Source organism: Amblyomma mixtum, chromosome 3 (genome assembly GCF_055824585.1).
Source record: "Amblyomma mixtum isolate Tamu chromosome 3, ASM5582458v1, whole genome shotgun sequence".
Taxonomy (NCBI): Eukaryota; Metazoa; Arthropoda; class Arachnida; order Ixodida; family Ixodidae; genus Amblyomma; species Amblyomma mixtum.
The window spans coordinates 234,113,851-234,139,424 of NC_143014.1; the positions used below are offsets into that span (position 1 = coordinate 234,113,851).

The window sequence follows — 25,574 nt, forward strand, 5'->3', positions numbered from 1 at the left end:
AATTCTGTACTCAATGTAATGCTTTCTGGGCTACCCTACTGTGTCCTTTAACAACTTCCCTCTCATACAGATAGACAGGCATCTGCCCCCTTCTTTTGAAAGAAGACCGTGAAAATGCTCTCTGTAAACGAAGTTTTTCACTGGCTCCTGCTTTAGTTCGTCTCTAGTCTACTGCAACCGACAATACGAGTGCCGAAGCTGTACTCACAGCGCCAGTAACGCAATTTACCAGATGGCGTCAGGCTTGCGCAGAAAAATAAAACAATTAAAATGATGCGTTGATGCGCTTCTCACAACGGTCTGCCTTTTGCCCTGGCTTTCCGGGGGCAAAGGTGGGAAGTAAATAGTTCTTGGAACGCAACATCGCGGGTCCTTGGCCTCCGGCAATGTCAAGGTAATGGAAAGGCTGGGATTTTATCTAGGCGACGCCCGGAATGGCACTCTACATGTGGGTAGGGTAATAGAGGGAGAAAATGAAAGGGGAGAGAGAAAGTTAGATCACTTTTCCACGTGTCCGAAGTCCATAAATAACAGGGTACACTGGACATACTCTCAAACTTTACAACCTTGAACTCAATTCTAAGTCCTTCAAGAACGGGAAAAGCGCTTCCTCGGGTTTCCTCTGCAATTAAGGTTTATTCCAAGGACCCCGAATTCTTGCTTCTGTAAGGGGCAGAGGATCTAAGCGGATGAATGTTGCAGGCAGGACGACACGCTCACGTTCAAAGCGGGGACGCTCACAAAGTAGGTGCTGAATTGTCTCGTCGCACCCGCAGTTCTCACACGAAGGAGAGTCTACCATTGCGATTAAGAGGGAGTAGGCATTTGTAAACGCTGCTCCCAGCCACAGGCGGCAAAAGAGCGTAGCATCGCAGCGGGAGAGGCCGGATGGAGGATTGAGATGAAGTAAAGGGTCGAGGTGGTGCAAACAGCATGCCGAATTTGCTGCGATAGACCATGACGCTACAATCTCATTCCACCCAAGCAGTCGCAGATGTCTTGCAGAGTCGCCTCCTGTCAGTGGTATCCGGACAATGCCGGTGCTGCCGAAGGCCGACCGAGCTGCAGCGCCAGCTGCGTCGTTTCCGACGGTGCCACAGTGTCCTGGTAGCCAGTACTAGATGATGCCATGACCCTCTTCTAGTACATGGTGTTTAAGATATCTTATCTCCGCTTCGAGTTGTTAAAGCAGAATTCAGACATTTTAGGGCAGCATTTCATTCGCACAACACAGGCCATTTGTGGCGTATTTGTGCACCTATGTACTGCACAGCCGCACAAAGAGCCGCCAATTCTGACCCAGTGGGGGTTGTCCAATGTGAAATTAGCTGGTTAATAGTGGCCTGTCTCGCAGGAATGACCACGGCGCAAGCGGAACTAGAGATGAGACAGTGCCTTCTGTATATTGATGAGTGCCGTCATTACATACGGCGTGGTGTAAGTAGAGTGTCAACTGATTAAGAGCCAGCGTCGATAAGTTCAATTTCTTTGCTAACTCCGTAATTGTAAGTCGCACACTTGGCTCCTACAGAAACCACAGCGCAGAAGAGCGCCATGCGGCTGGGGTGAATTGTGATGAGAAGGACGACAGGTGTGCTGCTATCACCTTTGAAAACGCTGCGTATGGGATCTCTACCGCCCCTGAAACATGGTGATGCATGTATTGTGAAAAAACCTGGACAGCCGTAATCCTGCTCTTAAGGGGCATGTCCGGCAGAGTAAAGGTATGGGGCACACTTGGCATCCTATTAAGATAATTAGGAAAGCCACTCCTCCTTCCTCCCTTTGGGCACACGTATGCCTACGTTGTTTCCTGACGCGATGCCGACTAAACCGCCAATATACCGTGGGGCAGCAATGAACGGGAAGCGAGCAGAGATGGGTAGATTAGAATGCGTCTTCTTATCGTTAATTAAAACCGACTTCCTAAAATTATTGAAAGAAGTGAACCAACACGAAAAGAACGGAGCTAATTCAGGCTGTTGCTGCCCATGCAAGAGAGGAAATGTGTACTGGCATTAACGTTCGGTTGCCATAATAATCGTACTTTCGTTGTTGGACGTGATATCTCACTTGCATCAAGGTGTCAGAGCGTATAAATGTCTTCACAATTCTAGCGAATATGCGTCCAATGGCAGTATTTTAGCTCTCATGATGGAGTGCATACCAGTTCTCATTGGGGTGATTCAGGTAACTGGGTTGTAAAGCTGTAACTGGCATCAGTTTATGTCCATTGTCTCGCGGCCAAAGCCCTACATTGTCAACAGCCGGTGGTGACATACACAAGCGATGTTGGGCACCAGATTGTCCATAGCGGTGATCTGCCGACAGCACTGCATTTCCTCTCCAAGCGACGGCTGGCATTCGCCGCACGTGCACCTCTAAGGGTAGCGTAGGACGTATTAAATCTATACGTTGTACGTTTTATAATGCGAAATTGAAGTGAGGAATTGCCCTTCGCAGTCCTCTTGAAGCGCGGCGCGCTGGATTCGCTAAGCTCCCCCCGCTCCCCCCCACCCCTCCCCCGCTTCCCACCTGGGCGTCGCTGCGAGGCGTTGGCAAATGGGGCATTGCTTGCGCTAAAACAACTTATTAACCAATCGTCACAGTCACTGCAAAATTATTACTGAAGAATCGCTGATTTTCTATGCTCCCTTAGACATGGTGCTCGCACAGAGATTCGTTTTTTTGCGCAGCGCGGCGGGGCGATTTGCTTGCCAGCCTGTGCCGTCATCAGTGACGTCAGCAAAGCGATTCTGCAGGCCTCGCGTGGGAGTATCCTTTTGATTCAGGGTATCTGCTGATTTAATAACATTGTTTGCGCGGTGTAAAAAATGATGTCACGTGCTGTGAAGAAAAGCCTTCCCCAGTATTAATCTACCATTAACTCCCTAAAGCAAGACAATCACCAGAGTTGCCTTAAGATCCGCACAAGTATTATTTTCAAATACTAACGTATTTTTAGGTATAATACGCCTCCTGCCTATCCCTGTGAGCATAGTTCCTCCTGCACGAGCCCCGAACAATACGATGCAGAAGACAATGAGGCATCGCGCGAGGTTTTCGTTCTCGTTTGCGCCTCCAACCATCGGAAAATTAGCAGAGGCACAGTGAGCAGCCACTCCTTCTGCAAGAAACGTGGCTACCCCTTCTTTGATCTCCCGGGGTGCCTAGGCTGGTCCCAGGCGCATCTCCTTGGCATCATGGAGATGGCCTTCCTTCTTGGCGTCGACGGTAAATTGTTGCCATGGGATCAGCAGCGGCCGCCTGAGGCGAAAGGAACTGGCACACTTTGGCCCGTGATACATGTTCCGGTTGGCGGGAGTGGATCGTCTACTTCTCCAAGCCCCTCGTCGTATCGGTTCGGCACTCCGGGTAGGCTCTCTCGGAGCGCTGCTCCAGGGACTGCCATCACCACCACTCTCCAGGCCGATGGCAGCCGATGCTTTGGCGAGTTCGCAACTGGAAGAGCTCCCTGCCTGGGAGGTCTGTCAGCCGTGTTCCCAGTGCCGACCAAGGTAGTTTATTTTAGAACCTGTTCCAGCTGGGGTGCGGGATGATAAATCATTCTCGAGAAATGCGGGCTCTTCTTCTCGACAGTGGTTAATTTTCGTGACCACACAGTATACTACCCTAAAGCCAGATTTTGGGAATGTGGCCTGCAAAGCTGGTTAATAGCGCTAGGAAGGGATTCATGGGGAATCCTTGTAGGGGCAGTCGCATTTGCGCGCTGCAATTGTTGAAGATTTTTGGTTCCCCATTATTAATGCTTTTCATGATTTTCCTACGAAACTTTCACGCTTAGCTAGCAGGTCCCCCCTTTCTAACCCTGAGACATAAAGTAAAACTTTAATGAGAGCAACAGCGAAGAGGCCGCCGACAGAAGCATTACCCTGGCATGCTACTCTACGCGGGAAAAAGAGGAAAGGAAGGAAAGAGAGAGGTAGGGGTGACGTGCGAAAATGTCGCTGTGGTTAGCGATGTTGATGCACGTTTAAGAACTCCATGTGCTCGAAATTAGTCCACAGCTGTCCACTGCTGTGTCTCTCATATTGAACACGGAGATTCGCGGCGATGAAGCACGCATACTAGAGAAAACATTTGTGCATTTCAGCTTGTTTTAGCTATTACCCTCGCACCAAGAAGGTACGGAACAATGCGCAGGGAAATGGTTTCAGCTATGGCAAAGCCGTATGACCAGAACGTTTACTGCACACAGAGCTATGCAGTTTTGTTAGTGCGAGAGTGAATGCCGAGTTCTTGAAAAAAACTATTTCGTCTCGCTGGTGCAGTCTAAATTGCGAAGCGTGTATTTTGTGTTGGAGAAAAGAAATTGATATATCTGGCCCTACTACCTGAAGCTAATTCAAACCAGGGTACAGACTGCTGACATTTTAGCATATAACCAATTTTTCTCTGTGGTAAATTTCTGGCGCGCCACTAGTGCGACTTTGCTGCGGGGTGTACGCAAACAAAGAGTGCCCGCTTTCTAACGTACATTTGTTGGGAAGCTTGCAATTCCGACAACGTTGTGTGAAATACAGATGGAAGCAATCGACTGGCGACGGATGTTGAGTCGATGTAAAACTGCTTAGTGTGCGCCGGCCGACTCGGGGGACGTATCATCTCTTCATGATGACCATCAGGCTGACTGCGCCCACTGCAGGACAAAGACCTCTTCCATATCTCTTTAATTAGTACTTTGCTGTTCTAGTTGCAGCCAACGTATCCACGTAAACTTCTTAATCTCATGCGCCCACCTAATTTTTTGCCGCCCCCTCCTATGTGTCCCTTCCCTTATAATCTAGTTTGTCACTCTTAAGGACCGTCCGTTATTTTGGCTTCTCATTACATGCCCTGCCCAAGCCCATTTCTTCCGCTTAATTTAGACTATAATTTGATTAACTCGTGTTTGATCCCTGACCAACTCTGCCCTCTTCCTTTGTTCTTTCTAGGGGTGTAATACATAGATATTTTAAGGTGTAAAAGTCTAATTTGGAACTTGAAATTTATTAGGCAGGAATTTTAGACTGCATTGATCCCGAACATGCCATTTTCTCAAAATGAACTTTAGCATTTTTTTATCATTTCAAGACCTGCGTCTCCCGTAAAGTTGAACCCTTTTCTCCAGCGTCCACGTTTTAGTCCCATAGGTCAGTAGCGCTAAAATACAGCTGCTATATACTTTTCTCTAGAGGGATATTGGTAAACTGCCGTTCATGATCTCTTAGAACATATGAAATGCGGCTCACCATATTCTTATTTTTCTGTTAATTCGCTCTCGTGATCCGGATCAGCGGTCAATACCTACCCTAAGCAGACGTATTCCCTTACCACTTCCAGAACCTGACTACCAATTGTAAACTGCTCTTGCCTTCCGAGGCTGTTGATTACTTTGGTTTTCTGCATAATTAATTTTTCAATCCACAGTACTGTTCTGCCTATCAAACTCATTGAGTGACATAGGAAGGCAATGCCACTTCCCAGCATTTTGAGTAGGCATGATGTCACCCCTGGGGTGTGGAGCGATCAGTGGAAACCAAATGTCGCAGTCAAAATCGGTAGGGCTGGGTGAATGATTATTTAAAAGCCTTCAGGCGACACCGGAACCTTTTCTTTTCTCGGAGTAATTCTATGGGCTTGGGTAGCGCGTTTTCAGTGGGAGTATACCTATCGCGATACAGGTTTCTCCAGCAAAAGAGACCCTGTCCACTTTCATGCCAACAGAGATCCTTCTTTTTCGGGTGAAAATTGAGCATGTTGCAGAAAACAGCCACTTTTTGAAAATATTTTTCTTAACATTCTCGCTTGGGGTCCAATTTTTTGGTAACTTGTTGGCTGCTTCTGTGAGCTTCGAACCATGCGCCTCTAGTGTCCCTATGCTCAAGACTGTCAGATTCACCTCTGCCAGCAGATGACGTGAGTATACAAAAGCAGCAGAAGTGGTCTATGGATATCATACTGACATCCGCAAGCACCCAGCCTTATTCGTTTGCTTTCATTTTAAGGCTATTTTGAGAAGTATAAAGTGAAACAAATGTATCGGGCTTTTTTAGTATTAGAGAAACTGTTGAAGTTTCTACCGTCGGGCTCACGTGATGCTTGAATGTGTTAGAAACCAAGTGTGCAGAGCTTTCGAAGGTATTGAAAGTGTAAGCTATAGAGAGACGCAGGGCATAGAGAGCACAGAGAGAAAATAAAAGCTGTGCAATGAATACCGAGCAACACACTGGAGGCGTAGCGCATCTACGTATTGGGATTTTGATCGGGCCTCTTGAGGCCGTTTTTCTGAAATACAACGCCTCTGAAACGCAATATGCCACCATCAGCAGTAATCATTCTTAGCATGGGAGTCAAGTATACAGCGAGTCAGCCTCGCAGCATCAAGAACTTCTTATTCTTCTACGCAGGGTGACGGTTGGATATGTACTCGCCACCGTGGATGGACAAAAATGAAGAGTCCCGCCCTGGTGGAGTGGGCGTTTGCGGGGAGATTCTACTTTTTCCTTTGAGAAATTTTCAGTCATAGGCTATTTTAACATAATAAAAGTGTAGTAAACTCCGTCTTGTTTGGACCTTCCGTAACAACTGCCAAATTCTTTCATAACTAAATACTGGAGCGTTAGATTTCATTTTAACATAATCCCTATCGTAACGTCATCGCCATACCACCTCCTTGATGTTCCTCGCGAAAGGAGCTGAAAATTGTTTTTGCATCTCTCTACTAAAGAGGCAGCGGAATTTTCCCTGAAAGAAAAAAATCGTATTCTACTCTCTCTGGAGCTGGTAATTCTTCTTAATTCAATTTTTGAAAATGTGGTTTTTCAAATAAGTGCAAACTTTCAGAGCTTATTAGTTCGCCGTTTTTTTTTTATATGAGCATCGTTGCTCTTGTACAAAGTCCTTTATATTAACCCTAATTCAAAACTGGAGAATAAAAAACTCGGAGGGCGGTTACAAGTCGGAAACACAGATGTTCAGTGTTAGCTGGGACTGCAGAAGGGAGGAATTTCAGAAAACGGTGTTCAGTTCAGTGGACGTGGGTAGTGATTGTGCGGGAGCCACAGCCATCGACAGTGGCTCTGGCGCAGGGCATTCCATGTTTGTCGCTACGTTCAAAATAGCCAGCCTACCATGTGATTCGTTTTACAAAGGTTTCCATTTTCAAAATGAATGCTTGCGTTTCCTTTCCTGTTTCCTGAGGCTGAACTCATAACGGTGCAGGCGCTGTCTGAGTTGGTTCGGGACACGTAACCTTCGGTTGCTTGCAATTCGACCACGTCAGAATAAAAGAAAATGGGAGGCAATTTGCATCGGTAATCAATTGTTAAGTGCGCTTGCATTGCTTTCCCCTGATATAGTATGCAGTGCATTGTTACAGTGAGGTATGCATGAGCAAAGCTTATGCTCTAGAATTTCGGCATCACCACGTCTGGAGCAGTGTGATGAAGTGCGATAATCCATGAGCAAGGAAGCGGGAATGAAGCATCGCGTGTACGCGTCTGCTGTCCGTGAAGGGTTAGGGGCACGGTGTCCAACTGGAATTTTTTGCAGGTTCGTATCAGGTTCGGGTTCACGCCTTTCGGGTTCAGTTCACTATTCGGTTCGGACCGTATTGGACCGGTCAAACGGGTTCAAGATAAGAAAAATAGAGAACGTAGATGGGTTTTAATCAACTTTGTTATGCTGTTTGCTTTTTTCTAGCGCATCGATATATAAAATAAAAGTGCGAAAATTTGGTTAATGCGAGATGTTTTCACTTTACCCACTTTATTTATTGTTCGTCGAAAAAGACGAATTTAAGAGAAGAGCACCAAATTGAAATGAACTCGAAATTAATGTAAACCACCCTATAATCCGTCTGATGACGTATAAGGTCAGAAGCCGCTGGATTTAGCATCTTCAAAACCTTCCAGCTTGTGCAGTTTCTGAGACCCCGTAGAGCGAGTAATTGTTCTCCCCTCAAACTCGAGTCAGTCGGGAATATCTCGTACGCAGTGCACTTACGTGGCCGCCAACATGACCGCCGCCGCACGTGGCCTCTACGTTCCCACGGACTATTGAGAAACGAAGCTCCCATGTATCAGCAGCTATATACAAATACATTTCCTTCGCCCCAAAATAGACTTACCAGTCACCCCCCCGCCCCACGCCCCTTTACTACATCGCGCGAGAATATGCGAAAACCCCTACATCGCCCGTCTTCCACCTAACGAGAGCCTCGAGGGTGGGCACTGGTTCTCCCTAAAAACCAGAGCTTACCGAATATATGGTATTTAAATCACGTCTTCGATATCACCTTTGTGATTACCGTTATATATCTCGGGCCCCTGCAGCCCAGTATCTTCAAACACACTGCTAACCGTGGATTCTCGCTGGTACAGTGAGAAATTATGACTTTGCCTTTTATGATGACGGCGAAATCTTTTGTTCTGATAAAAAAATATGACAGCACGCTTGATTGGGGTGAGAACGCATCGTTTCTGCACGGACACAAATCAGCAACATCTTCGTTGCGATGTTGCTTCGCAACATTTTGCTAGGAACAAGGTCTGGGGCGCTATCAAACGGAGCCTGTGCTTCTACAGAATTTTTCGCGCCCTTGATAGAATCTGGTGGAACTGTCGTAAACCATTTGCCCACCAACTTGTTTCAGGGCATTTATTTTCAAATCTCGCAAATTATATTGTTGAAGAATGACTGATTTTCGATGCTCCCTTCTACATGGTGCTCGCAGAGAGTTTCGTTTATCGCGCAGCACTGCAGGGCGAATATGCTGCCAACCTGTGTCGTCATCAGTGACGTCACGCAAAGCGATTCTCCAGGCCTCGGTGTAAGAAAATGATGTCACGTGCTGTGAAGAAAAGAGTTCAACAGTATTATTCTACCATTAACTCACTAAAGCCAGAAAATCACTGGAGTTGCCTAAAGATCTCCACAAGCATAACTTTCAACCAATAACGTATTTTTAAGTATAATACGCCTCCTGCCTTTCACTGTGAGCATAGCTCCTCCAGCACGAGCCACGAAGAATACGAGGGAGAAGACAAAGAGGAATGGCGCGAGGTGGCCTGTGTCTTGGCCACTCCCCCGTAGTGGGTACGTGCCATTTTATTCGAGGTCAACCAACCAACCCGTTTGCACCTCCGTGTTACCCATCATCCCGGCTACAGCGTATATCGCAGCATCTAGGTTCCGGCGACGAGCGTTATTAAGCTCGCAAAACACAGCACTTTAAACATCGGCGGAATATCAGCATCTGAAATATTCCCGGAGCAGGAAAATTTGTCAATCTCAGCAGCTAGAATTATCTCTGACGAGGTTGCGCTTCCGCATCCCCCCTCTAAATTTCTATCTGCACAGGTCTGGTTTGGCGTTAGCTCCCCTCTGTACATTTTGCCGTGAGCCTGAATCTATCGATCATTTTTGGCTCCATTGTCGTCATTTCACCTCTTTGAGAAGAAGACTGCTGGAGTTGCACAAGCATAATTTTCAATCAGTAACGTATTTTTAGGTATAATACGCCTCCTGCTTATCACTGTGAACATAATTCCTCCTGCAAGAGCCACGAAGAATACGAGGCTCGAGGCAAAGAGGAATGACGCGAAGTTTCTCGTTTGCACCTCCAGCAATGGGAAGATTCGCAGAGGGACAATGACGAGACACACTTTCTGCGGGAAACGCGGCTACCCCACCTTTGATCCCCCAAGGTGTGTCGGCTGGTCCCAGCTTCGTCCTCTTGGCACCGCGGTCATGGACTTTCTCCGTGGCGTCGGCAGTAAATTACCGCCATCTGATCACCGGTGGCCGCCCGAGGCGAAAGGAACGCACACACTTTGGTCCATGTTACATGTTTCTGTTGGCGAGAGTGGATCGTCGACATATTCAAGCCCCTCGTCGTCTCGGTTAGGCACTCCGGGTAGGCTCTCTCGGAGCTCTGCGCCAGGGACTGCCATCACCACCACTTTCCAGGTCGATGGCAGCCGATGGATTGGCAAGTTCGCAACTGGAAGAGCTCGTTGCCTGGAGGTCTGTCAGCCGTGTTCGTAGCACCGACCACGGTAACTGATTTTCTTACCTGTTCCGGCTGGGGTGCGCGAATTATACGTCATACTCGAGGAATGCGGGTTCCCCTTCTCTACAGTGGTTCATTTTTGTAACCGCACAGTCTACTACCCTACAGCCAGATTTTGGGAACGTGTCCTGCAAAGCGAGCCACTAGCGCCGGGCAGGGACTTATGGGAAATTCTTGTATGGCTGTCGCATTTGCGCGCTGCAATTGTTCGAGATTTTCGGCCCCCAAATATTAATGCTTTTCATGATTTTCCCGGCGAAAACTTCACGCTCAACTAGTAAGTCGCCCCACTTCATTCCCCTGAGAGAGAAAGTAAACTTTAATGAGAAAAAAGGCGAAGAGGTTGGCCGAGAGAAGCATTACCCTGGCATGCTACGAGACGCGAGGAAAAAAGGAGGGAAGGAATGAGAGAGGTAGGGCTGACGTGCGAAAATGTTGGTGTCGTTAGCGATGTTGATGCACGCTCAAGAACTCCAGGTGGCTGAAGTTAATTCAGAGCGGTCCACTACTCTGTCTTTAATATTTAACACGGAGATTTACGGCGATGGAGCTCGCATACCAGAGAAAACATTTCTGGATTTCAGATTCGGGTAGTCCTTGCTATTACCCTCGCACCAAGAAGGTACGGAGCAATGCGCAGTAAAATGGGTCGGGCTATGGACAAAGCCATGTGAGCAGAGTGTTCACTGCACACAGAGCTATGTAGTTTTGTTGGTGCGAGAGAGAATGCCCAGTTCTTGAAAAAAAATTTCGTCTAGCTGGTTCACTCTAAATGGAGAGGCGCGTATTGTGTTTGGAGAAAAAAAAATGATACATCTCGCCCAACTACCTCCAGCTAATTCATACCAGGTAAATTTCTGGCGTGCCACTATTGCGAGTTTGCTGCTGGAAGTACATAAACTAAGAGTGCCCGCTTGGTAACTTGCAGTTGTTGGGCAGCTCGTAATTCCGACAACGTTAACCACAGAAAGAAGAATTGCCGCGACAAATATTAGTCAGCTGTCAAAGCTGATAAGTACAAGCGCAACCTAAAAATGTAAAAGATTAAGATTACCTATGATCAATGGATCGCCATTTTCTGTTACCATTTTGTGCTGGTGGCGTCAGAATCGCATAGGTCGAAAGCACAGTGCAGCGAGGACTGTACGCAATCAAATATATTTACGACGGGGATATGAATGTGGAAAGGCGTTTCACAAAACAAATGTTTTAGTGGGAAAGAAGGAATATTGAGTGAAATACAAATCTAAAAATTTGCTGTTCCTCGGCTTCTTCAGCCATACTTATCGCACTTTGCTTCTGCTTCCTTCGACCGCGGAGCTTAATGCAAAATGCGAGAGCAGTGATGCCGATATCAAGAGGGACTCCGGAGCAAAATGAATGCTACTTTCGTCATTTAATGGGGCGGCAGGGGAACATTTGTGTTGCAGTGTCAGTCGAATCCACGAGAGCCAAAAGGACTAAAAGACCATGGATTGATTAAAAATAACTATTCACCTTTTGAAATGGTTTTTCACGGGAAAAGGTCGTGTTTTGTAATCCTATGTTTTACGTCAAAAGCGAGACCACTTTTTGAAATTGATGAGTGGACGAAGGCGTTCCAGATATTTAACGAAAGAAAGATATCTTCCAATACTCAAGTTGGCTGTATCTCGTACAGTTATCAAATGGCGTCGTTGCGTGTAGTACCGTCAGGGAAACATCGACATCTTCTACGCCATAATATGAACAGCGTAAGAATTTTTGCATTCAAATTAAATGGCAGCCATTTGGTCAATGTGCGTTCCGGAAGCCCGATATTACGAATTTAAAAAGCCTGTTTTTCTCGTCCGACATCTCAAACCACAATGCCGATTGCAACATGAGTGGAAGTGGCCAGCGGCTTTGCGAAAGCGGACAGTTTTCGGAGCTTTAGCGTCAAAACATATGGCCGCCGCCTCCAAACGTCTTCGGCCAGGTCATGTCAATTTTCGCCTGCACTACTTTTGAGCATATATAGGGACAGAGAGATAGGGCGAAGACTGCGCAAATTTATAAGGTCGGTGCTTTGAAGAGCAATGCGACGTTGTCTGCTCCCCTTCGCTTCCTATCATTTATAGCTAAGTGGACCTGTATTCACATACTCATTTCTGCGCGCGCTCAGTTCTGCAACAGTATTGTAAGGGGCTAGTGCCTATCCTGAAGCGATTCTTGCAGAGTGGAGTTTCATCCTAGTTTTGTGACGTTTGCTCTGTGTGTAGAGCAATGAAAAAGTTAAGGGGCGTTGTCTGTAATGAAGACGGGGGGCCAACGTTGAGTCGATGTAAAACTGCTTAGTGTGTGCCGGCCGACTCGGGGGACGTGTCATCTCGTTACGGTGAACATCAGGTTGACTACGCCCACTGCTGGACAAAGGTCTCTTCCATATCTCACCAGTTAACACTTTCCTGTTCTAGTTCCAGCCAACGTATACACGCAAACTTGTTAATCCAATGCACCCACCTAATTTTCTGCCGCCCCCTCCTTGGCGTCCGTTCCCTTGGAATCCAGTCCGTTACTCTTACGGACCATCCGTTATTTTGGCTTGGCATTACACGCCCTGCCCAAGTCCATTCCTTCCACTTAATTTCGACTAGATTGTCATTAACCCATGTTTGATCCCTGACCACCTCTGCACTCTTCTTGTCTCTTAACGTTGAACTTATTTTTCTTTCCACTACTCGCTGCGCTCTTTTTATATTAGCGGTAGACGCGGGCCTTAAATTTAACATCACTACTATTAAATTTACCGCAATAAAATTAGGTGTACAAATATGTTTTTCTTTTTTGTTCCCAAAATAATATAATTATGTTGGGTATTTCTGAATTACTTTCAATAATAAAATAAAATAACTGATTCATAATTAGTTACATTCTTACAGGTCGTTAAGACACCTTCTTTCTATATCTTTTTGCTTGGAATTAAATGAGGCTGCTGCCGAAAATCTGCCATCTGGAGCTACGCTAATTATACCGTTGTTCACGTGCACCATTCAGTATAAATGCTAAATTTTTACCAAGCACAATAGTTATGGAGTATAGGTAGGTGACATTACGGTTAATAAAATTCGAAATGTTTACCGTCGGGAAACAAAAACAGCATAGCTCCAAAGTTTAGTTTAGCGCCAGCCGTTCGGAGGTCGTTGGAGAGGCCTTAAAATACTGTCGAATGCGGACGTTCGAAAATATTTCAGAGCAGTGCGACATAGCGAAGTAGTTGGTAGCATTGCCAGATTTAAAAAACAAGATGGCGGCCATCAGGTACACGGTCGTGGCAAGTGACGGGTGCTATGTCCTCCAGCATTTCGCTCCTAAATCGCGATTTCCGGGCATTGTAGGGCTCACGTGATGTTTGGATGTCTTAGAAACCAAGTGTGGAGATCTTATGAAGGTACTGAAAGTGTAAGCTATAGAGAGACGCAGGGCATAGAGAGCACAGAGAGAAAATAAAAGCTGTGCAATGAATAACGCGCAAGGCAATGGAGGAGTAGCGCATCTGCGTGTTCGGATTTTGGTCCAGCCTCTTATTGCCGTTTTACTGAACTAAAACGCCTCTGAAACGCAATATGCTACCATCAACAGTAATCATTAATAGCATGGAAGACAAGTATAGAGCGAGTCAGCTTCACAGCATTGGGAACTTCTCATTCTTCTACGCAGGACGACGGTTGGATTTGTATTCACCCCCGTGGACACAAATGAAGAGTCCCGCCCTGATGGAGTGGACGTTGGCGGGGAAATTCTAATTTTTTCTTTGAGAAATTTTCAGTCACAAGCTATTGTAACATAACTTAATAAAAGTAAAGTAAGCTCCGTCTTGTCTGGATTTTCCTTACAACTGCCGAAGCTTTTCGTTACCAAATACCGGAGTGTTGGATTTCATTTTGACATAATCCCTACCGTAACGTCATCGCCCCATCCCCCCCCTCGATGTTCTTTGCGAATTGTTCTGAAGATCGTTTTTACATCTGTCTATTAAATAAGCCACGGAATTTTCTCTGAAAGTAAAAATTCGTATTCTACACTCTCCGGAGCTGGTAATTCGTATGAATTCAATTTTCGCAAATGTGGTTTGCCAAATATATTCAAAGTTTCAGAGGTTAACATTTCTTCTCCGTTTTTTTTATTGCCTGCTCTCGTTGCTGTTCTGCTTCTGCTCTTGTTTCTCCAGAGCTAATATGCGATTCCTCAAAATTCCTAAAAATATATCGTTGAAATAAATAACTCCCATCCTCGGCGGGTGAGGGTTACGATAATAAAGGAAGATAGCATTTAACTAAGACTCATTACCTTTTTAATTAGCCCATTCTGGTGGTTAGCTTCAACTGAGTTTGAAGCCACAGACATGAGGATACCATGTATATTTTTGAAACAAGAAAGTCTTAGTATAAAGCCCTTCACAGCGAGAAAGTTCGTTGCATTTTCCCCCACAAAACCGGCACTAAGTGCCTCATCCGCGGAAGAAGCTAAATTCTGACTAAACTCCCGCCGGGAAGTCATGGAGTGCCTACGGAGCCTAATTCGAACTGTCGGCGCTAATGCACCGGACCATAGCGTTATTTTATTTTACCGCTAAGAGAAGGCAAAGCATGGCAAATGACGCTAAACGTTAACAAGTGCAAATTCCTGCGCGTATCAAGGTCATCTAGCAACTCACCTACGTATCACCTTAACAATGTAGCTCTCGAATCAGTAGCGTCATACAAGTACCTTGGCATTCATATCGCTTCTAACCTTAGCTGGAACAGTCATGTCGAATTCATTGTCAACAAAGCTAACCGCATGCTAGGCTACTTAAAACGGAACTTTCGCTCGGCCCCTTCTAGTACCAAGCTTCTCTTTTACAAAACGTTAGTTCGTTCGCAACTTGAATACGCATCTTCAGTTTGGGACCCGGGCACTACTGATCTCATTAACCAGCTAGAAATGATTCAAAATAATGCAGCTCGTTTCATCTTCCATAATTATCACCGCACCGCTAGTGTATCCTCAATGAAATCTAATCTCAATCTGCTACCCCTCACATTTCGTCGAAAGCATGCACGGTTATGCCTGTTTCATAAGATATTTTACCATGATGACTTACACGATAAATTGCTCATTCCGCCTTCATATGTATCATCACGCATTGACCACGCTCACAAGGTTGGCATAAATTCATGCAACACTAAATGTTTCTCTGATTCATTCATACCCCGCACATCTAAAGACTGGAACCGCCTTCCCTCTTCCGTTGCAACAATTGAAAAATTTTGGTTATTTCAGTCTGCCGTGCGCAATATAGACCATGCGAGTTCTTCTTAACATTGTATAAAACCTACCTCTTTCCTGTGTGTTCATATATTATTTAATTTCACCACTGTGTACACTCAAACGGTATCGCGAATTTCATTGTGTTATATTAAGTGTTATGGGACTTTGTTTAGATCATTTTTAACCAAACTTAACTGTCACTTACAGTATTACTTGCATGTTCTTGTTGCTGTGCATATCTTTTGTTTGTTTATTGATTAAAACCCACTCCCCTCTGTAATGTTTATACCCTGAGGGTAATAATAAATAATAAATAATAAATAAATAATAAATAATAGTTATCACTCACTTGGCTGTAGTTATTTTTTAGTGCGACGAAGCAAAACAAATGGCACCCTGTAGCACAGTAATGCAGCCAGTTCGAGTCTCGAGCAGTTGGCACGACAACGCAGCACTATAGGTTGTTGCGTTCGCACCGAGCTTCCTGCGCGCCTAACGTGTTCAGTGGGGGTTTTGTTCAGAAAAATGCGCTCGATTTCCTCGCTCTGAAAGGCTTGAAACAGAGATGCTCCTAATTAAAGTGGCAGGGGAATTACATACTTCCAACGGCATGATGTTGAATTCGTATACCCCGCCCGTTGTCCCAAAAGCGGTGTTGGAGCCGTCAGCGTCGGAACTACTTGCCAGTGCCCGCTGCGTAGATCTACAATGGAGAATTCAGCTTCCTGCAAACAGTCAAAAGCGTCGTCAATTAGGTTTAAGGCATACATGCCTTTGCAGGTTATTTTGTTGAACCGCCTGTACTTTCACAGTCCTTTCTGCCAGCCCGGGAATATTCACGAAAGGGGCCGATGACTCGGTCCTTGAATATGCCGCAAAAGTTTTCACTGTGAACTTTTGTTGTTGTTTTGGATTCGAAGCCAGTTACGGTTCACGTCAGCCTAGCAATGGGCATTTGGCAGGTTGACAGAGATGCGACGCAACTGTGCTTCATCCGTCCAGATCACTCTCTATAAAGAGCCAGGATCAATGTCGAAGTGAATAACAGCCAGGTTATAGAAATTCTGCTTTCGTTCAAAGTCTGCCGCACTCAGCTGCTGGTGCAGACTCATACGAAAAGCACGTATGCAGTGCTTGACAAGACTCTGTTTGCGCCAGCACAGTCGACTGTTTGTCGAATGCTGGCTTCCGTTTCAGTCTTACAAACGCCAGCACGCCAATTTCAAACTCTTTGTACGGAACATACGCTTTAGGGCACCTTGTTGACGCCAGAGAAGCTGTAGAAGCAAATTTTAGAAGATCCTCACAAATGATGTCTCTGCTGGAAGCCGATGTTTCCAGTGCTTGGAAGCGTGTAACTACGCACCAGACGCTTGCCCTTTCTTATTTTTGCATACGCGACTACCCTGTCCTCTTTTTCATCCGTGGGTAACCTTTCTCACACAGCGATGCCCTTCCGAGGCCGATGCTGCCACACGCAACGAGGATGACTAGCATAAGCATCTAGCATCTAGCCGCTGCCACAAACGACAACAGGCATGCAGTCACTCCGAGGTCGTATCGCAAGCGCAGTGACAGCGCGCAATGGGTTCTGGCCCGGCGGCAATGCGAGAAGTCGTGCAGGGAAGCAAATCTGGAAGCGATACCACTGGCCGGCCGTATCCCTTAGCAAAAACTAATACGTTTGGAATATACGGTGGGCTATTTAAAATGTATTTTAAACATATTTTGTATTCATGAATGCACTAAAAATATGTCGGAAATACGTTTCTGAAATTTCATGCTTGCTATTCGAAATATATTTTTAAAATGTGCCAAAAATACCTCACTTAAAGCATACTTCGAGCAATTTTCAAATACGTGAAAAAATATGTATGCAGTTTTAGCATGTTGTCAGTGTATTAAAAGTGTATTTTCGGAAATATGAAATTAATTCATCGAAAGTATACTTCAATTCTAGAAAACGGGCAGCCCTTGTAAACGTATATGTATGCAGTTTTAGCATCTTGTCAATGTATTAAAAGTGAACTTTCGTAAATATGAAATTAATTCATCCGAAATATACTTCAATTCTAACAAATGGGCAGTCCTTTTAAACGTCTTTGCACACTTCTAGCTGCCGTTCAACAGTCGAGTGCTCGAAATCGCGTTTCGGGAAATGGCATTTGCGTGTCGTCAATGTATTGGAAGTGTACTTCCGTAAATGCGCAATTAATTCGTCCAAAGAACACTGAAATTCTAGCAAATTGGCAGTCCGCATTAGCATGTTTGCAGCGCACTACAAGCTGTCGTTGAACAATCTAATGCTCAAAATCGAGTTTCGGGACATCGCATTTTGGTGCTGGCCATCTATTTAAAGCGTGCTTTCGTAAATACGCAATTAATACGTCTGACGTATATTTAAATTCTAACAAATTGGTTGTCCGCGTAAACACATTTGCATTACACTTCAAGCTACCGTGGAACAATCTAGGGCTCGAAATGACGTTTCAGCGAAGAGTGAAAACTTTCCCTTTCTTGTCATCCTTTCGTTTATAACTTCTAGCAGGAAGGTGATCACCACTTATAGCCCTGCTACACGGGCGCTTCGAATGCCTTCCAGCCGAATGTCATCTAAAGATGCTACACGCGTTTTGTCTTAGGGAATGCTTGAAGATAATATTACGCCAATGAATATTAACCGCGTCAGCATGAAATTTCCCTGGGAGTGCGCCGATGAGGACGACTGCACTCATACTGTTGTTTACATGGCTTGTTTACATAACATAAAACGCAATCTGCGCTTTCGTTCTATTAAACAATCTGTTTTCTTTTTTACTGGTTGTACTCGTGCTTGCTTACGCAGTGCGACAATGTGTGGGAAGTAATGATGCGATCGCACACCTGAGAAAGCCGGGTTGTTGGCATCGCGCAGGACTGGCGCTTCTCGCTTCTTGTCCCGGCTTTCTCCGACGTGACCAGTACTTTTTTTTAAACTACTTTATCCAGAAGTATGTCTGGCGACTGTTCGCTTTAACTGAAACGGCCTAACTTGTTATCCACAAGCTAGCGACGGCGACGACTGCTGCTGGCCGTAAAGCACGGCTCGGCAGTCTGGGTCACACCGGCGATTCCCGTTCATCGTATGCGTGCCCTGCGATGTAAGCAATAGTTGATTTCAGGTCACTGTTGCCAAAACTACACCTGGTGACCATTTGCATACGCTAAAGCTTGTGATTCGCTCTTGACAACCGCCGAAATCACAGATCCAACCCTGCGAACTCGCTGGGCCTAGCCGTCGCGGAAGGGAACAGAGCCGTCGTCGATTGAAATTGATTTGGCAAGCGCTTATCGCTGGTGAGTGTTCAGGTGTGCACACGTGAAATATAGCCGTTCGTTTCGCTCATTTAGAAGCGCGAGCATATACACACCGCCGCCTCATCACCGTGCTCTCGCTCAGCCGCCGACAAGGCTGACCGTCCGCCGACCGGATTCGTCGGTGTCGTTGGCCTGAAAAACGTGTCCCTCTAGAATCATATTATAGTAAACTAGATATTTCACTATAATTACATGCTGTTGTTCAGCGTGATATATACTGTCGTTGTCGGACTAGTGTGACCGCCGTCGTCGTCGTTGCTGTACACTGAAAACGAGCTGAGGCTTTCGAATGCGTCTCGAAAGTGTCGTGCAGCACCGCGGCAGTCCGTCGAGTCCGAATGTCATTCCTATTCTCGAATGTCATTCCACTCAATGTCATTCGAACATTTCCGTGTGAGAACGTGATAGCATTATACCAGCAAAAGCGCCTTGGGTACTTCTGGGTCCGAATAAGCCAGCGGAAAGGATCCCGTCTGGCAGGGCAGACCGGCTCCCTTACACGCCCATGTATCTGTTAGTTGACAGTTCGACTCCTGACTTGTGCCTGACGCAAATTTCAACTAGCAATTCCGTTCTCCATTAACCCCTCGAACGCGACCAGTAGGGTACTTCTGCGATAATGTGGCAGCCCACAGTATTTGCGCAAAAAAAGGCCTCAGCGTGCAAAATAGTGCGTCGCTTTCGCTGGGTATAAATACGGCAAGCCAAGCATAGCGCTTGTCGTAGGATTTGTTGTTTGCTGTGTCACTGTCTTATTGGTATGCTGTGTGTAGGTATCTGCCGTTCCCATTCAATCACGTCACCTTATAATATCAGACTCCTGTTGATTAATGTTAAATACCCGTGTACGATTTGTTCTGCAGTTGAAGAATTAACCCGTCTCATTCCATGGAGCCGCCCAGTAGACTTTTTTTAAGCCCGAGTAAACACATTTTTAATGTATTAAATGTATATTTTTAGTATATTTCTAATGTATATTTTGATTATATTTTTAATGCATTATAAATATGCTAAGCGGGCAAAAATGTACTTTTCACGTATTTTTAAGAACGTTTAAAATATTATTCCTAGTGTACTTAGAAAGCATTCGTATTGCAGTTTAAGCATAGGGACGAAAAAATGCGAAATAAATATGAAATTAATACAATACGTTTGAAATGCATTTTTAGCACATCCTCTTTTTCGCTAAGCGATGGGCCTCAGGTGACGTCATTAACGCAGTGCAAAGCGCAAGGTGGGGCGATCGACGTCAGAGGCGCTCATTAGTCATATTCGATTTTCCAGTCCCGGACTACTTGCTCATAGGTCTCGGCTTCCTCCCTAACAGGAAACACCGTCGTGGTCCCATCACCTACTTGCCAGGGGCTGCTTTCGGGCTCACCGCCAGAGCCGGGGTCCCTCTCGGTTTCCGTACACGGCCGCTGTCATCTGAGAGCAGACGACGCAAGCCACGGCCACCACCACTGAGTGGCAACGCTATGCGTTCGATCGCAATCATTGAGTCGATTTGAAAAGCATGCTGCCAGCTTAGCGTAGGTGATTACAGAACTCAGCTTAGAGGGGCTCGCCGCTACTGCTAGCGGCAAAGTTCGAAAAAAGTAGCCCAACTCGTTGCGGATAGGCAGAGAGACGAAAGCCTTCGGAAAAACGTTTAAAATAAGGCTAGCTGCTCCAGTATACGAGTGGTTCACCTGTGATGCTTTTAGGTAAGCGCGCATACAGCATGTCGCAAAACAAGCGAAGAACCACTTGACGACACGAGCAAACTATACGCGTTCGCAGCTCCGAACACGCGTTCGTGTGAAGCGGATTTCAAGAAAATAAAACGAAGATGCAAGAACTCATGTCGAGGTATAACTCATGTGAAGATCTTGTGAAGAGCTCATGTGAAGCTTTGAAGCACGACATCGTCCTCCAGGAACAAGAAAAAAAAACACTCAAAATGCACACAGCAACTCAATATGCCTGTCGGCGCTGCACGTCACTGACCTGGCAGCTCTCGTCTGCTGCCTTCCTCGCAGCCCCAAGTAGCCCGTGGACTGGCAAAGGCGATAAATTAACGCGTTGCTATGGCGTTGCAAGCAGCTTTGTGAGTGGTGGGCGGAGCTTTCGGGCTGCCCGAGAAAAACAAATTCCGGTCTCGAGTCCGTAAGTAGTCCCGGACGGTCCAGGACTGAAAATTGAATATGCCCACTGCCGGTGAGTTACGATGTGAAGCCGCCAACCAGGGGCCGTATTCTATAAGCTCTCCATTTAAAAATGGCCATTCCGCGTCCGTCTGGTCCTCTGTGATTGATCACCCAGATACACCCGCGGCTTTCTAGCGGCTATGGTAAGCGACCCGGCCATTGGATGATTGGCGACCTGACCTCACCGTTGGCTGATATCGCAGCCAATGGCAGCCACTGGTGAGGTCCGGTGTTGACAGAGCGCTGCGATGCACCTCACTAGTGGTTGCACATAGCAATCGATGCCAGCCAAAGGTGAGGTCCTGTCGCCAACCACCCAACAGCCGGTCGCTTTTCACAGATACTTGAAAGTCATGGGTATATCTAAGTGGTGTTACGACTTGGTGCGTCCCAGTCTGCTGCCTCTGTTCAGCAGACCTGAGCGAAGAACGGTCGATGCGACGGTTAGTGAACTGACGTTTATGTACAATATTTACAAGGCTTTTTACATTAATGTACAAGGGCCGTTAGCACAACGGGCTAGGACGAGGCCCTGTGGAGAGCGTCTCTCTGGCGCGATGGCGTGTCTGCTGCCCGTCTGCTACCGCGTCTCAGTGCGGCTCTCCTCTTATAGCCGCCGGTGACCGTTGCGTTCCTCTGCACCCGGCGTTCCTCTGCTCCGATAAGGTCACGCCACAGGCCACCGCTCGGATTAGCTCGATCCGACGCTAGTGAGGTGGAGGAGGAGGAAGGGTCAGCCGGCCAGCCAGGATGACGCCGCGCCATGGCGGCGAGTACGTGCCTGCTTTGCGCGACGGCGGGCGCACAGCTCTGGTTCCCCGACAGGCCAGCGGAATGAGGGTTCAGGCACAAAGCACCCCCGCCGCCAGACAATGCGCCACGAAGACGAGCTGCTTCCGCGTGGCTCGGATGCGGGGCGCGCTCGAACACCAGGCTCCTCCCAGTTCCCGTCCGGTGTTCAGCCGCAGGTGGCTCCATGCTCCTTTCCGTGAACAGGCCCCGCTCGCAGGACAGGATCGCTGTGCCTCCGCCTTGTCGCCCAGGTGTCTGAACCAGCTTTGCTCGGTCCTCCGGAAGAACTTGCTGCTCGGCACCGGTCGTGCATGATTCTGCACCTTGCCAGGAATCGACCGACAACAGGCAACACACAACACGAGCAAGTGCCCTCTGCCACCCGTCAAACTGCCAGACTTTAATGCCACAAAACTCGGCTGGCTACATTTATGCCCCCCCCTTTTGTTCCCTCTTCAACAAGAGACACATGTGGGACAAAAGAACTCTAAAGTAATTAACTCAAAGTGCCAAACGCATGTCACACACGAAATAAATGAATCGACAATCAATTTGGGTCTCTTGAGATCACTTGGGCAGGATAACCGTCGGCTGAGGTCACCAATGAGGACATCAATTTTGCCCCAATTTACGAGCGGACTTGACAACCGTTCACGAAGCGACAAAAAGTGTCACGAAGAGGTCTAAGGTAGCCTGGCTGAGAGCGCACGGCTTAGTGCGTCTGCATTCGCGTTTAACTTGCCCTTCTTATAACGAACGACAAGATTGTGCTGCTGGAGTGTCATACTCCACCTGAGCAGCCGGCCGCTCTTAGACGGCATATTATTTAACCAAGTGGGCAGTGGTCAGTTTCTACAACGAACTTGGAACCGGCGACGTAGCAGGCAAGCTTCTGAATGGCCCATACAAGGCAGGCGCATTCTTTTTCAGAGGTACTGTACGCCTCTTCTCGGCATGTCAACTTACGGCTTAAGTACAAAACTGGCCTTTCATTGCCGTTATCATCCTCTTGGCATAGCACAGCTCCCATTCCCCGATCACTTACATCACACTGAATTATGAAGCCTTTTGAAAAATCAGATGCCATTAGAACTGGCTGCTCGCTCAAGGCTTGTTTCAGCATTTGAAACGCGTTCTCTTTCTTTTGGTCTCATCTCACCTTCACGGACTCTGACTTTCGAAGCGCGTCTGTGAGAGGACTGGCGAGCGCCGAGTAATCTTTCACATAATGCTGGTAATATCCAGCCAAGCCTAGAAAGCTCCTTATCTCGGTCTTAGTAGTTGGCCGGGGGTAGTTTACGACAGCGGCTACTTTGATTTCAGACGGTCTATGCCGGCCACGCCCCACCACATGCCCTAGGTAAGTCACTTCGGCGCAACCTAGATGACATTTAGCAGGTTTGACTGTAAGGCCTGCATCTTTCAGCTTGCTCAGCACGACTCGTAAGTGATCTACATGTTCTTTCCATGTATTAGAGAAGATGGCGACATCGTCGAGATACGGGAGTGCGTACTCGGACAGACCATGGAGCACTTGGTCCATTAGATTGGAGAAGCAATATGGCGTGTTTTTAAGTCCGAAACTCAACATTACTGGGCGGAACGTCCCGAATGGGGAAACGAACGCGGCGTAGCGGCTGGCGCGCTCTGTAAGGGGGACTTGCCAATAGCCTCGCACGAGGTCTAGCGTGGATATGTAATTCGACTTTGACACTGTCTCCACCCTTTCCTCAAGGTTTGGTATCGGGTAGGTCTGATCCCGGGTAACCGCGTTTAGTCGCCGGTAATCAATGCACGGTCTGGGATCTTTTCCTGGTACTTGGACTAGTATCAAGGGCGATGTGTAATCACTCTCACCCGGTACTATGACTCCCAGGTCGCACATTTGCTTGATCTCACCTGCTATGATTTCTTTCTGTATGGGAGAACAGCGGTATGGCTTACTACGGATCGGTTCTTCACACGTTAGCTCGATATCGTGCGCAATTTGCGCCGTCTTTCCGGGACGATCCGAAAAGACCTTTTCGAACTCAGAAATAATCCTTCTTAAGTCTTCCTTCTGGGCTTGGCTTAGACGTGGTTCTAAGTTGACCTGTTCTAACAGTACATCCGAACCGCATCCTTTCATGTCCGCAGAGGTCAGAATTTCTGCACCTTCCTCTTCCGAACCATTCAAAATCACATTCACAACAGCGTGCCGCTGAATTTACGGTTTCATCAGATTACTATGATAGATTTTGTTATGCCTTCTACCTAGTTTAACTTCGTAGTTGGTACCAGAAAGTTTCGATACTACGTTCGCTGGCCCCTCCCACTGGACCTCAAGCTTATTTTTCTTAGACGGTCGCAGTATCATTACTTGGCTACCCACTTCGAAAGTACGCTTCTTTGCTGACTTGTCGTAGTACTCTTTCGACAATTCTTGTGCAGCCTCCATATGGCTCTCGACAAGATCTTTCGTTTTTCCAATCCTTTGAAGTAGGTTAAGGACGTACGTGACCACGTTTGGGTCTTCCTCATCGACTTCCCAAGACTCTCGCGGCATGCGCAGCGGTGTTCTTAAGCTCCGGCCGTATACAAGCTCCGCAGGGCTGAAGCCTGTGCTCTCATGGGGAGCGGACCGTAAAGCGAACATAGCTGCAGGCATGCAGGCTTCCCAATTGCGGTCGCGCTCAAAGCAAAGGGCCCTCAATATTATTTTAAGCACAGAGTGCATTCGCTCTACTGGGTTGGATTGCGGGTGATTGATCGAGCTGTGTACGACCTTGATGCCGCACCTTTCGAAAAAAGTAGAGGTTAGGCAGCTGGTAAAGACACTGCCGTTGTCACACTGAATGTCCGAAGGAAATCCGACACGAGCGAAAATTGAGAGAAGGGCGTCCACAACCTGAGGAGAATTGAGCTCCTTGAGTGGTATCGCTTCAGGGAACTTTGTCGCGACACACAGAGCAGTCAGAATGTACCGAGAACCGTTCTTGGACTCGGGAAGTGGCCCTACAATGTCAATTACCAACCGGCGGAAGGGTTCAGTTATGATTGGCACCAGCTTCATGGGCGCCTTCCACTTGTCGGTAGGCTTGCCTACTCTCTGGCATGTGTCGCAGGAGCGCACAAAGCTTTCAATGTCCTTCCAGCAATGAGGCCAGTAATACTCTTGGGCGAGCCTAGCTTTGGTCTTTTTCAAGCCGAGATGCCCTGCCCACGCATTTTCATGCCCAATGTTCAATGGCTGACGGCGATACTTTTGTGGGATCAAAAGCTGTTCCTACTTACGACCACGGGCGTCAGTGTAACTGCGGTACCACAAGCCGGATTTCTCATGAAATGAAACATTCTTTTTCTTTTTTCCCAGTTTAGCGTTATCCAGCAAAGCTTTTATCGAGCTATCTTCCTGCTGTTCCCGAACGAGAGTACCTCTGTCAACCTGAGTTAGCTCGTGCCAACTGTCAGAAACTGGGGTCAATGTTGAGTTTGCATCGCTCAGCGGTGGCACTGTTACCTTCTCGTTGCCACTAGCGGTGAAGATGTTTTCAGTTACGTCAACAGCGAGCTCTCTGCTTCCCCGAGAGTCCTCCACGTGAGCATCTACCGACATCGTACCCAAGCTACAATGCTCATCCGCCTTCCCGAGCGGTGTTTCTCTCTCCGGTGCAAGGTCCAGTTTCTGCGAAAGCTTCCGCGCTTGAGAACGCGTAAGGGCCATGCATGCCATACTGGCAAAGAACGATTTGCCTCTATCCTTCAGAAGCTGATCTGAGCTGTTCGAAAAGAGGTAAGGAAAATGCTCATGGAGGGCGGCAGACACGGCCGCCTCGGTGTTAAGCTGACCAAAAGGACCCTCAACGATCACTGTAGCGATCGGTAAGCAAGCACATTGCTCCTCGGCAACT

At 47.0% G+C, this 25,574-nt stretch overlaps 1 pseudogene; it reads right to left on the reverse strand.

Annotated features, from left to right (window-relative positions):
* The window catches only part of LOC149354046 (uncharacterized), a 99,411-nt pseudogene extending 74,132 nt beyond the window's left edge, over positions 1–25,279 (reverse strand).
* Between the last annotated feature and the right edge of the window lie 295 nt (positions 25,280–25,574).